Here is a 15,607-nt window from a genome sequence, read left to right as displayed (position 1 = left end):
CATGTTTCGTATTGGTATTACTTCATTATCTATTGTCCTTTTAGCAAGTGTAGTTTCCTTCCTTATCTCTTTTAATTAGATCTATTTTTCCCTTTGCTTTGTCTGAGATAAGGATTGCCACCCCAGCTTTTTTGATCCAAGCTGAAGCAAAATATATTCTGTCTCAACCTTTTACCTTTACTCTTTTTGTATCTCAATGCTTCAATATGTTTCTTGTAAACAGCATAATGAAGGATTCTGGTTTTTAATCCACTCTGCTATTTGCTTCTGTTTTATGTCAGATTTTATACCATTCCTATTCACAGTTATTCTTACTGTCTATTTCCTCCAATTCTTTTTACCCCATTTGTACTTTTGCCCTTTCTTTCACTCTATTTTCCCTCACCAGTGTTTTGTTTCTTACCCATGCCTCCCCCAAATAGCCTTCCCTTTTATCAGCCCCCTCCCTTTTCTTTACCTTTTCTCACCTGCTTTCCCCTCCCTTCTATCAATGCTCCCCCCTTTCCCTCTACTCTTCTACTTCCTTAAAGAATTAGCTATATTTCTTTATCCAAATGAACATATATATTGTTCCCTCTTTGAACCAAATTGATGAGAGCTAAGCTTGACTAAATGTCCACCTCTACCTTCTTTCCTTCTATTTTAATAGATTTGCACCTCTTTATATGATACAATTAACTCCTTTCAACATCCCCTTTCCTCTTCCCCATATACTAATTTTAACCCCTTAATTTTCTTTATATCATCACATCAAAGACACATTATATTTATACCCTCTGTATATATTCCTTCTGTCTGCCAAATAAATATTATAGTTCTCAAGAGTTATAAGTATTATATTCACATGTAGGAATGTAATCAGTATAGGATTATTGAACAACTCCCCTTTCCCTCCCCCCCCCCATATTCCTTTTTAAACTTCTCTTGAGTCTTGCATGTTAAGATCAAATTTTCTATTCACTTCTGGTCTTTCATCAGGGAACCTTGAAAGTCCCCCTACTTCATTGAATGTTCATTTTTTCCCCCTGAAAGAGAGTGATCAGTTTTTGCTGGGTATTTGACTATTGATTGCAATCCAAACTACTTTGCCTTCCAGAATATCATGTTCTAAGCCTTGTGATCCTTAATTTTGAAGCTGCCAGGTCCTGTGCAATCCTGACTGTGGTTCCCATGATATTTAAATTGCTTCTGTTTTGGTGTTTGGAGTATTTTCTCCTTCATTTGATAATTCTGGAATTTGGCTACAATATTCTTTGGAGTTTTCCTTTTGGGTCTCTTTCAAGAGGTCACTGCTGGATTCTTTCTTTTTTTTTCAGTTATTTGTTGTTTATTCAGTATTAGGGTTAGTATGACACTTGAGGAATCAGTTGCACCTTTGTACATAGATTTTTTTATATAATATAGAAATTTACAACTATTGTGAGAGAGAGAGAGAGAGAGAGAGAGAGAGAGAGAGAGAGAGAGAGAGAGAGAGAGAGATAGGTAGACAAATCAGGTCCTCTGGAAGGGTGATACATCGGGGCCATGCTGGAGAGCCCTAATGGAAGGGAACACAAAGGTAATCAATGCATCAACGTTTTACTACTGTATGTTGTTTCATGTCCAGGAATGTTGTCTTCTGGACCTACTAGAACCTACAGCACCTACAAGGCAGGCAGTCATATACCTGGGGGGGAGTTTGGAGAGCCAGTGCTGGCTCTGTTTAACAACTACTTCCAGACTGTACATATCCAGCATCACTAGGCAAACAGGGTTTACAAGTAGCCACACTGTATTATTCCCCCATTTCTAAGGTTAGAAGAGTGTGTCATAGGTTTTATATTTCTGGTGTCACTAATCAGAGGAAAGATTTGACCTACATTGAAAAGCGCATCATACCTAATCCCCTTAACCAGTGCCATGTTCTCTAGACAGTAAAGTGGCAGCACATTCAAAGACTTTGGAATTGCAGGTCCTTCTGGATTCCCCAAAGAGTATCTGCACTCTTCTTTAATGGGACTCCTCATCTGGGTTCAGGGTTACCTTCACCACATCTGAAATGCCATTCTGCCCCAAGACACAGGGGACACTAAGGAAGACGTCTTCATGAATGCCATATAGGCCCTTAATCATGGTGAAATTGGATGCACTCTCCTAAGATTCTTCATAATGCTTTCTGCCAGATCTGCCACAGATAATCCAATGGCCCAGGAAGTATAGCCCTTCAGCTTGATCACCTCATAAGCACTTTCAACCACCTGTTTATGAACTTCCTTCCAATCTCTGAATCAGTATCAGTTCCAAAGCAGGATAAGATTCTCAGAGACACACCAGCAACATTCACCACCACTCCATACAGGAACACTTGAGTCTCCATGTTCCCCAAGGACCCATCCATGACAACTTGAAGAATGGACACCAAGTCTCTCCCCCATTAGGTAACGGAAACGGGCAGAATCCAGATTGCAACCACTTCCAATAACACGGTTTAGGAAAGCCACTTAGCTTCCAGGCCACATATGTCAAAATATCCACTGGATTGGAAACAATAAGCAGCTTGCAATTAGGGCTGTATTTAACAATATTGGGAATGATAAATTTTAAAGATATTCACATTACGCTGGACCCAAATTAAGATGACTTTCTCCCTCTGTTGACGTGCCCCAGCAGTAAAGACAACCAACTTTGAGTTTGCAGTCACACTGTAGTCTTTGCCAGAAACAATCTTTGGCGTTTTGACGAAAAGGCTGCCATGTTGGAGATCCATCATCTCTCCCTTTAGTTTGTCTTCTATGACATCAACTAGGGCAAGTTCATCAGCCAAATCCTTCATTAAGATACTGATGGCACATGCCATGCCAACTGCACCAACCCCAACAACAGTGATCTTGTTTTGGGGAACCTGTTCTTCCTTTAGGACATTCAGAATCAGCTGATCCTTGAGAGTAGTTGCCATTTTGGGGGAAATCTAGGTTGCTGGTCAGGCTGCGAGGAGTTCTGAGTTAGATGTGAGACTGCTGCTCCCGGACTCGTGCCTGGATTCTTTCAATAATGATTTTATCCTCTGATTCTACAACATCAGGGCAGTTCTCCTTGATAATTTCTTTAAAAATGGTATCTAGACTTTTTTTCTGATCATGGCTTTCAGGTAGTCCAATAATTCTCAAATTGTCTCTCCTGGATCTATTTTCCAGGTTAGTTGTCTTTCCATTGTAGCATTACATATTTTCTTCATTTTTTTTTATTATTCTTTTGATTCTGTTTGACTGATTCCTGATTTCTCATGGAGTCGTTAGCTTTTACCTGTCTAAATTGAATTTTTAAGGCATTGTTTTCTTCAGTAAGCTTTTGCACCTCCTTTTCCATTTGGCCAAATAAATTTTTTTAAGGAATTGTTTTCTTTAGTCAATCTTTGTGCTGCCTTTTCCAAGCTGCTGATTCTTTTTTCATAATTTTCTTGTGTTGCTTTCATTAATCTCCCCATTTTTTCTACATCTCTCAATTGATTTTAAAAATCCTTTTTGAGCTCTTCTAAGAAGGCTTTTTGGTCTTGAGACCAATTCATCTTCCCTCTTGAGGCTCCACATGTAGACAACTTGAAAGTATGGTCATCATCTGATTTTGTGTGTAGCTCTTTCTGTGGACACAGAAGCTCTCAAAGGTAAGAGCTATCTTCTGTTTGTTACTCATATTTCATCTTATTATTTTAAATTTTTGGTCTGCTCCTGGAGCACAATGGTTACATTTTCAAGCTTCTTGAGCTGCGTGATAGGGGCTGTCACTGGCTTTCTATTCTGAGGCCTCTATGACTTGTGGATTTCTCTGGTCCCTGGGTTTACTCCCTGTGTTTGCTCCAGGCAATGGGATGGTGTGGCCCAGTCATGCCTGTCCCATGGGTGACCCTCCAGCTGGAAGCCTGCCACCTTCACTGGTGCTTGTGGATCTCCAAACTGGCCCGCTGTACCACCAGCTTGCTGAGCTGGGGTTAAGGGGTGTCAGTTGCTCTGCTGTGGCCATGAGCTTCGTAATGATTTGCCCAGACCCTCTCCATGCTGTGCTTCACTGAGCTTCACTGCGCTCCCCTTTTGTCCTAGTGAGACTGACATTTCCTCAAGTCTTCTAAATCATCTCAAGTTGGAAGATTGTATCTCTGTCTTTTCATAGGTTTTGCAGTTTCAAAATCCATTTAACATATTCATTTTATGTTGTTTTTTTGAGGGAAACTTGGGAGAGTTCAGGCTTCTCTCCACCATCTTGGCTCTGCCTCCTGCTCATTATTTCTTGCAGCATAATAGTTTTCCATTACATTCATGTACCACAACTTGTTCAACAATTCCACAATAGATTGGCATGTCCTCAATTTCCAAATCCTCGCCACCACAAAAGAGCCAGCTTAAATATTTTGGTGCATGTGGGTCTTTTTCCTTTTTTTATGATCTCTTTGGGGGAAAAAAAAAAAAACTAAGTGTAATGGCTATGTGTAAAAGGGTATTCACAACTTTATAGCCTTTTGGGCACAGTTTCAAATTGCTCTCCTGACTTGTTGGATCAGTTCACAGCTCCACCAACAATGCATTAGTGTTCCATTTTTTTCCATAGCTTCTCTAACATTTATTATTTTCTTTTTTTTGTCATATTTGCCAATCTGATAGGTCTGAGGTGGTACCTCAGAGTTGTTTTAACTTGCATTTCTCTAATCAATAGTGATTTAGAGCATTTTTTCTTATGGCAATAGATAGCTTTGATTTCTTTATCAGAAAACTGCCTTTTCATATCCTTTGACCATTTCTCAATTGGGGAATGAATTGAATTCATATAAATTTGATTTAGTTCCCTATATATTTTAGAAATGAGGTATTTATTAGAAATACTGGCAATAATAATTATTTCCCTGCTTTCTACCTCCCTTCTAATTTTGGAAGCATTTTTTCTGTTTGTATAAGAACTTTTTAATTTAATGTAATCAAACCAATCCATTTTGTATTTTATGATATTCTCTATCTCTTGTTTGGTCATAAACTATTCTCTTTTCCACAAATCTGCGAGGTAAACTATTCCCTTCTTTCCTAATTTACCTATGGTATCACCTTTCACATCTATATCATGTACTAAATTTGACCTTATTTGAGTATAAGGTGTACCATGTTGGCCTATGCCTAGTTTGTGCCAGTTTTCCTAGCAATTTTTATCAAATATTGTGTTCCTATCCTAGAAGCTTGAGTCTTTGGATTTATCAAACAGTACATTACTAAAATCATATACTAGTGTGTCTCCTGTGCCTAGCCTATTCCATTGATCCACCACTCTATTTTTACCCATACAAATTAGTTTTGATGATTGCTACTTTATAGTAAAGCTCAGACTTCATATAGCTAATCCACCTTTCTTTGCATTTTTTCATTAATCCCTTTGATATCCATGAATTTTGTTATTATTTTTCCCATTCTATAAATAATTTTAGGTAGTCTGGTTGGTATGGCTTTAAAGAAATGTATAGTAACTGAATACAGTTAATATTGGGAGAAATCTCATTACATAGGAAGGTAAATCGCTATAGAGATTAAATACCATGTTTCCATTTTTGATGCACTTCTACTCTCTTTTTCACATTAAAGTAAGAGAGAAAAAACGTTTTGAAGCTTCTTACTTAATATATTCACATTTTAACAATTTCCATATTAATAATACCACGCTTTAATTTGTCTAGCTGCTTATTCATATTTATGTCTCTGAAAAAGAAGGATTGCTTGATTTTGCTAAAGAAATAAGGGCTTTCTTGGAAAGACATGATTTTTGAAGTTTAGACATTTTCATCAGAAATTTAGGTCTTAAACTATTTCGCTTTCTAATAAGAAAGGACATCAACTTTCATTGTTCTAATGACAATAACTCAAATTGATTTTCTGGAAATTTTCAAGCAGAGACTAGATGAACACTTATAAGATATTTTACAGTGGGTTTACCTTTTGTGTATGGTTATATTTCATGACCTCTGAAGTCCCTTCAACTCTCAATCACTCCTCTGTGTTTCTATAACTGTTTGATTCCTACTTTGGTATAAACATAAATGGGAAATGACATTATAAAGGGCTTCACCCTTCATGGGTTATTCATAATTCAAATGCACTACTTTTCTCAAAGACAGATAAATGAATTAATCACCAATACTCTAAATATCACCCAGCCCTATGTCCAACCTGCTTTAGCCTACAGTCTGGTGTTTTACATGATATAAAAATGGTATGAGAAAGATTTATTCTGTTAGAATACAATTTATTTTAGGAATAAAGAACTTCCAAACATAAGAGATATTTCAAATATGTTTGAATGAAATCCTAATGTGGACTAGTGAAACTTTGATGAAGGTAAAGGAGAATTGAATACGGTCTCTTCTCTAATTTTTTTAAATTTCCCACAAATGGGGATTTAGTACCATTACTTCCCATCATTTCCTACATTGGTAATATATCTCCTATATAATGGTAGGTCGGGGTAGGATGAAAGAGGAAAGAATCAATTTTACCAGACGAGATAAAATATATATCATCATCATGAGAAGCCTAATTTTCACTACATACTAGTATATGGCAGGAATTTGAGAAGACGAGATGTAGGATGGAGAAAAATCTTGTTACCAATAGAGTATAATTCAATACAGGACAGATTCATCAGGGCCCCAGTTGGAAAGGAAGCCACAAAGACTGGATGGACTGGGATAAATTTATGTTTTAATGTTCTTTGTCCTCCATTCTAGAAGAGATCACTGATTATCAGGACAGGGATATCTATTTACACACTGATGTAATTTGAGATTCTAAATTTGGATTCTATTCTGTTCCCAGTTTTGCGCGGAAACTGACTAAAATCACTGATAAAATGAGTTAGGTTTTTTAAGGTGTTTATTGAAAAATAGAAAGAAAAAAGATGAGAACAGAATTCCCCAACAGCCTGGCATTCCTATCTTTCCTCAAAATTTCCTGTGAAGTCCTCTGCCGCCGCCACCACCATCAAGTCAGGACCCAAAAGAGCAAGAGCTCGCCGCGCAGGCTCTCTTCCTCTTTCCTGTCTCCTCCAGAAAATAGGAGGCTCCTCAAGTTGATTGGCTGGTAGCCTTGATAGACAGCACCCATGAGCAAACGTCATTTCCTGATGCCAAGGAAAAGCCACATGGCCTTGCCCTCTGAGGCATTTTCCTCATGGCGAGCTTTCCCACAGCAAGTCTCCAGTAGGTGGCATCATTCCAATCATTGCACAACTGAATTGGATTTCAGTGAGGCAGGGCTGTACAATGTAATGAGCCTCAATCATCTAAGTCCAGTGGCACATGGGGGTGGAAATATGTTGACAACAGGTGTCATGTGCTTTCTTTGCTATTGATCATGTGTGTTAAACCTGAAAAAAATCCACAAGCTAAGTGGTGTGTCAGGAGCAATCTACCTTCATGGGAAAGATACTGTTGACTGTGTGAGAATGATGGAATGGTTAAGACATGGTTGGGGTGGGGCAGACATTGAAGCCTGGTGGAAAACAAATAAGTGAAATAACTAGGTGAACATTCATAGGGAAAGGAGAATATATGTTCAAAATGTTGGTGTCTGCACCAAAGCTCTGGCTACCTCCATGCTAGTTGTAAGGCTAGAGAGATTGCCTATAATGTGAAAATACTGCCTGTCCTGTCAGGGCCACATTTATATTCTGATACTTTCAGTATAACAAAAGAATAAGGAGCCAAATCTATATTAAACTGCACTTACTATTATTGTTAAAGTTAACCTTAGGAAGATTGAAGGAGGTAAATACAAGAAACCATGTTATTGTCCTTTTGGAAGCACTAGTCACACATTTCTTCTTTTTTAGGACTAAGTCACTATTATGTATCTAGATAGCTACTTTCTCCCTTTTTAAAGTTTTTAAAAAGTATTTTCAGGTTTTATTCTAAAGGAGTAAAGAATGTTAAACATATGCTGAAGAAGCCACAGGGAGATGCCTAAAACTTATTAAATACATTTTAGTAAGATAGTGGTAGACAAGAACTTAGACACAGCTCTCTCCTTATGTAGAGGGGAAGCTAAGAAAAATTATAAGAATCTAAAAGTATAGTTGCACAGAAGTATAACACTGTGTTCCTATTAGGGTTTTTAAGTCATAAATGGTCAGGTTGTCAATATGTGATCAGTACATTGGAAAGATGGATAGATAGGTAGACAGACAGAGTCTATATAATACCATATATGTATATATATGTATATATATATGTGTATGTGTGTATGTGTGTATATATATATATATATGTATGTATATAATTCTAAGTCAGAGTTACAGATTATTTTTTTTTATTGAGGCAATTGGGGTTAAGTGACTTGCCCAGGGTCACACAGCTAATAAGTGTTAAGTGTCTGAGACCGGATTTGAACTCAAGTACTCCTGACTACAGGGTTGGTGCTCTATCCACTGTGCCACAGAGCTGCCCCAGAGTTACAGATTTTAAAGATGGAATTGTTGGAATAAATGCATAGGAGGCACACTAATACTTGAGGATAAGACTTAGTTCTGGTCCTTTAGTAGGCAAATTATTAAACTAATGGGTCAATTTCCTAAATGAAATAGTTCATAATACCTCTGTGACCTTTATCTTCTAATGGCACCAATCTAAATCCTGCCTGCCCATATCTCAGAATGATTTATTTTTCCTAACATTTCACCTTAAGGATACCGGCTGCTTTCCATTCTGGAGAAGGAGGATAAACATGAGCACTGTGAGTTATGGGAAACATCTCAAAAAAGTAATTTTAGGGGCCAAAGAAAATGAGTTATAGAGTTGTATAAATAGAGACCCTTGGGCTATATTTTATTCCTTTCATACTGTCAATAACATGATGAACCAGACATTCTATTTTGAAGGAGATTCCCAATGTCTTAGAGATTCACTGCAAATACAAGATATTTTGGTAACACTTTTTCCCCACAGGTACAAACCTGATCTTATCCATTCCTGTGACCCCAAGTTTTGTGCATTTTTTCCCACAGAATGTCACTGATACTTAAAAGAGAATAAAAATTAAATCCAAAGAAGGGAAAGCTGCCATTAATGGGCAGTCTTCTTTAATAGAGTAATAAATTTATTTCATTTCATACTGGATATTTATTTTTTGATATCCAGACATCATAATGGGTAAGATTCTGCTTAGGTTCTTAAGAAATCTGAACTAGGAAACTCCAATAACACTATTTCCTTGTGGTTGAACTCTACTATACCCATTAACTCCCTAAATTAAAATATGAGGGAAATAAGATCAGAAACTCTTCTATTTATATCTCCTCACGTAGCAAACAATTTTGCAATATTAATTTTTAATAATTGCTTTCCAATAAAATCTCTTCCATGCCTTCTGATCTCCTTCAATTTTTCTTCATAGTTCCATGAAAACTTCCACAAAAGACTTATTGAATGCTTGGGGGTTGGGTATCTGCTCTTACAATTTTAAGTTCTATGTAGTACCAGTGTATCATTTTCAGCTAGCTGATGTCTACCAAAGATGAGTAAGGTGTTGTAACATGTGAAAAGAGATAATGAAAATGTGACTTTGCCAATAATCTACCTGTGAGACTTTGAATTCCTTAGAACATGATCCGCACTGGAGTCTGGATGAATGGTATTGTATTATATAATTAGAAAAAGCAGTTCTGACTTCTGGTTGTCATGCTATTAAATTATTATAGTCATATTATTAACTTATAACAATATAGCTCTTAATTCTATAATCCATTTGTTTCACAGTTACTGAAAGGACTAGAGTGGTACTTGACAACACTTTCTGATTTTGAATATTACATTCCTTGGGAAAAAGTTCCTTCTTTTTTCTAGGAATAACATTTTATTAAAATATACATTTTGTCATTTAAAAAAAAAATTCTGAATTACATGTAAAGATATTTTTGAGTTCCAAATTTTTCTGCCACCCTCTCTCTCTTCCCTGTTTCCTAGGTTAGCAAGCAATTTGATATAGGTTGTACATTACTATAATGGTAAATATATTTCTACATTAATCAGAATAAAAGGGACAAAAAAGAAAGAAAGAAAACAATGAGAACAATAACAAAAAAACAACAAAGGTGAAAATAGTATGCTTCGGTCCACATTCAGACTCTATAGTTCTTTTTCTGAATGTGAAGAACATTTTCCACCAAAAGACTTTTGGCATTGTCCTAGATCATTGAATTCTGAGAAGAGTTAAGTCTATCACAGTTGATCATCCCACAATGTTGTTGATACTGTGTACCAAAGTTCTCTTGGTTCTGCTTATTTGACTCAGCATCAATTTATATAAATTTATAACATTTCTTAAAGCACAATACTATTTCATTACATTCATATACCACAACTTGTTTGGCCAGTCCCAACTTGATGGGAATCCCCTCAATTTCCAATTATTTGCTACTACAAAAAGAGCAGCTATAAATATTTTTTGTACATGTGGATCCTTTTGACTTTTTATGATCTCTTTGGTATATAGATGTAGTAGTGGTATTATTGGGTCAAATGATATGCACAGTTTTAATGCCTTTTGGATATGGTTCCAAATTGCTCTCCATATTGGTTGGATCAGTTCACAACTCCACCAACAATGCATTATTGTTCTAATTTTACCACATCTCCAAATGTTTCATTTTCCTTTTTTTGTCATACTAGACAACTGGATAGGTGGGAGGTGGTACCTCAGAGAAGTTTTAATTTGTATTTATCTAAGCAGTAGTAATTGAGAACATTTTTTTCTTATGCCTGTAGATAACTTTAATATCACCATCTGATATTAAATTATTAATATTATCATCTGATAATCACTGCCTGTTTGACCTTTGACTGTTTCTCAATTGGGGAATGACTTGTATTCTTACATATTTGATTTAGTTCCCTATATATTTTAGACATGAAAACTGTTATCAGAAACACTGTAAAAATGGTTTTCCAGGTTCTCCGGTTTCTCCTTTCCTTCTAATCTTGTTTTATTTGTGCAAAAATTAATAATCATAATCATAATAATCTAATGCAGTCAAAACTATCCACTCTGTATTTCATAATGTTCTCTACATAATCTTTGGTCATAAATTCTTTTCCTCTCCATAGTTCTGACAAGGAAACTATTCTGTCATTTTCTAATTCTAATTCAAAGTATAAATATGAAGCCCCTCATCACAATTTCTAGATTATTATGTGCCTAATTTGAAACTGTCTTTCTATGAACTGAATTGTTTAAGTGATTCTCACCTGTGCAGTATTCCAATGTAATCAAAATAGAATCATTTCAATTAAGAAAAAACTTATTAAATTACTAGTATAATATATATACACACACATAAACACATTCATATATGCATACATACATACATAAATAAATACATATGGAGAGAGAGAGAAAAAAAGATTAAAGTGATTAGAGGTGTGATTTCTTTGATATTTGGAACTGTCAGGTGAGGAAACTCCCTCTATCAATGCAGGTTGCAAAATTAATTTCAATTCAAGGTCCTTGAGTATGGATTCTCTACCTTTTATATGTATCATATAAGTTTTGGCTGTCATATGGAACTTAAGAAAAACTATTTAGAATAATGTTTTAAATTCATCAAATAAAATACATAAGATTACAAAGGAAACCAATTGTAGTAAATAGTTATCAATTTTAAAGAAAAAAAAGGTGGATTAAAAAATCATGAGAGTTGGCTATAGAGCTAAACAGTTGTGATTTTCCCCATCCTCATTCAAACTGTATGTATTAGAGATTTTAATTTAACTAAAATTATCTTGACTTCAAGGCAAGCTCTCTCTAGTATAAAATATTGACTACATACATAGTGATATAAATTACTTGGTAATTTTTTTGGGGGGGTTACAATTTCTATAATTAATTTTAATGTTAGTCTCCTAAATAAGAAGTAAACACATAATAGCATTTGTGTGTGTGTGTATATATGTGTGTGTGTATGTGTATATATGTGTGTGTGTATGTGTATATGTATGTATGTGTATATATATATATATATATATATATAGGTGTGTGTGTTTATCTGTAACTATGTGTGTTTGAGTGGATATGGATATGGATATATATATATATATATATAGATATATATATATATATATATATATATATATATATATAATTAAATGAAATTGACACCATTATTCTGTATGCACCTGCACTGTAGCATCTAGTGACAAAATTAATTCCAATTGCTTATATTGTTCTGAATCTCTGCATGGGGTTTAATTCTCAGAACTTTCTTTATTTTGCCCTTTGTGTTTTTTCTAATAGAAACTTAACCATTGTCTTATTTTCATAGTAGTTTTAATTATTGTACATTGAGTGTACTGAAGCAGAAATTAATTTATATTGCAGTACTGTTTTCCTGACTTATTTCTATAAGTTAATATACATGCACACACATTATATTCATACATATACTAATATTCACATGTATTTATATATGTATATATTGCATTATATTGTATAATAAATACATATTTTATATACACACACCTACAAATTAATTAAAACAAAATTGGAGAGCAGTAGCAGCTGTCACAAGCAGAAAAAGACTTCATGTTCAAGGTAGTATTTGAGCTGAATTTTAAAAGAAACTAGAGATTCTATAGCATTGAAGAATTGGCTAAGGTACTGAGAGTTTGTGATTTGCCTATGATCAAAAATCTTCCATAGTTTGTGTTAGAAGATTAATTTGACCTCAGATATCCATGACAAGGAAAGTTGTCTCACTCTTCATTATGAAAGATTTCTTCTTTGTTTCCCTTTTCTCTGTAAATGTGTATTTTGGAGGATTAAATGTGCTATCATTGTAAAAATTAAGGAATGGCTATTTAGAGTCCCACTAACTATCATTTAAAGGTTTAATATTTTTTTCTCAAGGTGATAAGGACACAGAATTAATGAAAATCAGGCAGGACCCAGAACAGCAAGTAACATTTTAATAAAAGTCTTGAATTATGCATATGGGAAAACATCTAACCATTTAGCAAAATAAATTCTGCCTTCTTCCTGTGTGTCTCTCTACTTGCTCCATATAGTTAATAAAAAGTACTTAAAGGTAAACAGATATATCTATTTTGAAAAACAACAACAAAAAAGCTAATCTTCCCAAAGTCTCTTATAATACATCATTACAGAAGATTAATTGAGAAGAGAGGATTGCAACATGAATCTATCTGATGATTGCAGTAAAAACTTTAGTGAAAATAGGATAAAATAAAGTTGATATTCACTTGATATCTTAAAGAATTCTTTTGTAAAACAACAACAGATGTAACATATCAAACTATAATTCCAGAATGCTTGACCATAGGGATTATGAAAAAAAAATAGAATCCTGGGAAATGATATTGTATAAAATATGTGTTCAGTACCTGGTAAATTGTAAACCTGAAACACTGAATCTACAATAGTCCTATTCCAGAAAATATATATTTTTTCCTAAGATATAATAGAAGTTTCCATGTGGGCAAACCATATAAGTGGTATAAAAGAAAGGTTTTAAATGGACAATAGTGGTGGGTACAGTGTGATGTTTTTTAACTACCTAGCTTGTTATGATATTGGGAATTGTATGTCATCTAATATTTAAAATCAAAAGGAAAAAATGAACCTCAGAACATTGTATATTATGTGCCAATTTTTTGACATTTAAAAAATATTTCCTAATCCAGAACCATATTTTTGGCCATCATCATTTACGCTGATGTTGCATTGAAGTTATCAATTAACACATATGTTAATTTGGTTTGCTTAGAATATCTTATCAAGCTCTTTGTACAATTTATGCATTTCTCACTCCTCTGCATGAGGTATTAGTCACTGGGTTACAATTTTCATTGTCATATTTTTATTATTATCATGAACTATCAGAAAGCTTCTTCACCAAATGTCTTATGAAATGTCATCAACAATATAAGAAATCCATACATTTGGACTTGAACTCCTCATCCTTGAATGCACCATATATAAAAATGAAAAAGAAATGTATTTATGAAGGTGAAGTAGGGAAAATAGTGTAACATTTTGACTAGAGACAAGGATCTCAATATGTTGCTGAGGTGACTGAATATTATATGTTAGTGCTGGCAGGGAGTGAAAGTGAGAAGAATATGCAAAGAAACAAAACAAAAAACCCACCTGTTAGTTCCCTAAAGGAAAGGTATTTATCAATGAACAAATGAATTGCTACATTTAGAAGCAATGAACCATATATATATATATATATATATATATATATATATATATATAAACATTTCTAATATTAATGAAATTAAGAAAAAGAAGAGAGTGTTAAGTAGATGAAATCAAAGCTTATAGAGGTTCCTTGGAGAAAAGTAACAGATTTGATAGAGCTGTCATATGTTCAAAGGCAAGAAGAAATCTCATTGATGTCATTTTATGTAATGCATTTTACTTTGCCTTCCATGGTTCATAATAATAATAATAATAAGTAAATAATAAAATAATTGCTGCTATGAAAATTTATATAGTTCATTCACCAATATTAGTTTCAGCAGAGGAAGGAAAAAATTCTACAAAGAGTAGAAATATTACTTAAATAAATTTTATAGACACACTAATTTGAACTTTCATTGTAACATGGCAATGAAGAAAACTGCCCAAATATAGTTCAGGATAATTAAAAGGACTAACAACTTGTAGACTGCTAACATATCCCATGTCTATATAGTACAAAGAAAGAAAGAAAGAAAGAAAGAAAGAAAGAAAGAAAGAAAGAAAGAAAGAAAGAAAGAAAGAAAGAAAAAGAAAACTAAATTACTAGCATCAAAAATAAAAAAGGTAAATATACCACTGATGAAGATGAAATGAATGCAATTATTAATAGTTATTTTAACAAATTTTATGCTGGCAAAACTGACTAATTAAGTGAAATGGATGAATATTTCCAAAAATATAAATTATCCATATGAACAGAAGAGAAAATGAACATTTAAATAACCCTATCTTAGAAAAAGAAATTGAACAAATCATAAATGAACTTCCTAAGGGGGAGAAAAATTTCTGGGGCCAAATGGATAGACAAGTGAATTTTACCAAACATTTAAGGAACAATTAATTTTAATAATATATAAATTATTTTTTAAAATAGAGGGAGTCCTACCAAACACTTTTTGTGAGACAAATATAGTTTTATTAATAAACCAAAGAGAGCAAAATCTGAGGGAGAAAACTATATAGCAACTTCTTTAGTGGATATCAATCATTCACTATATCCATGTCTAATTTATACCAGGAAGTCATGACTGGTTTAAATATTAGGAACACTATCAGCATAATTGACTGTATCATAACAAAACAACAAAAATCATGCAATTATCTCAATAGATGTAGAGAAAGCATGTGACAAAAATACAACACCCATTCTTATTAAAACTCTGGAAAGCATAGGGATAAATGGAGCCTTCTTTAAATCATAAGCAATATCTATCAAAAGCCAAGAGAAAGAATTGTCTTTAATGGGGATAACCTTGAAGTCTTCCTAAGAAGATTAAGAAAGCAATTTAGCAGAAACTAGGGGTTGGCATAACACAGTATATACAATATAAGCTCCAAATTAATAA

General features: G+C 34.0%; 1 pseudogene; it reads right to left on the bottom strand.

The window, feature by feature from the left end:
• Positions 1-1,953: 1,953 nt before the first annotated feature.
• LOC122731291 lies at positions 1,954-3,013 on the bottom strand (annotated as a pseudogene).
• Between the last annotated feature and the right edge of the window lie 12,594 nt (positions 3,014-15,607).

Source organism: Dromiciops gliroides, chromosome 6 (genome assembly GCF_019393635.1).
Source record: "Dromiciops gliroides isolate mDroGli1 chromosome 6, mDroGli1.pri, whole genome shotgun sequence".
NCBI lineage: Eukaryota > Metazoa > Chordata > Mammalia > Microbiotheria > Microbiotheriidae > Dromiciops > Dromiciops gliroides.
This window is presented reverse-complemented; position numbering and strand designations above follow the sequence as displayed.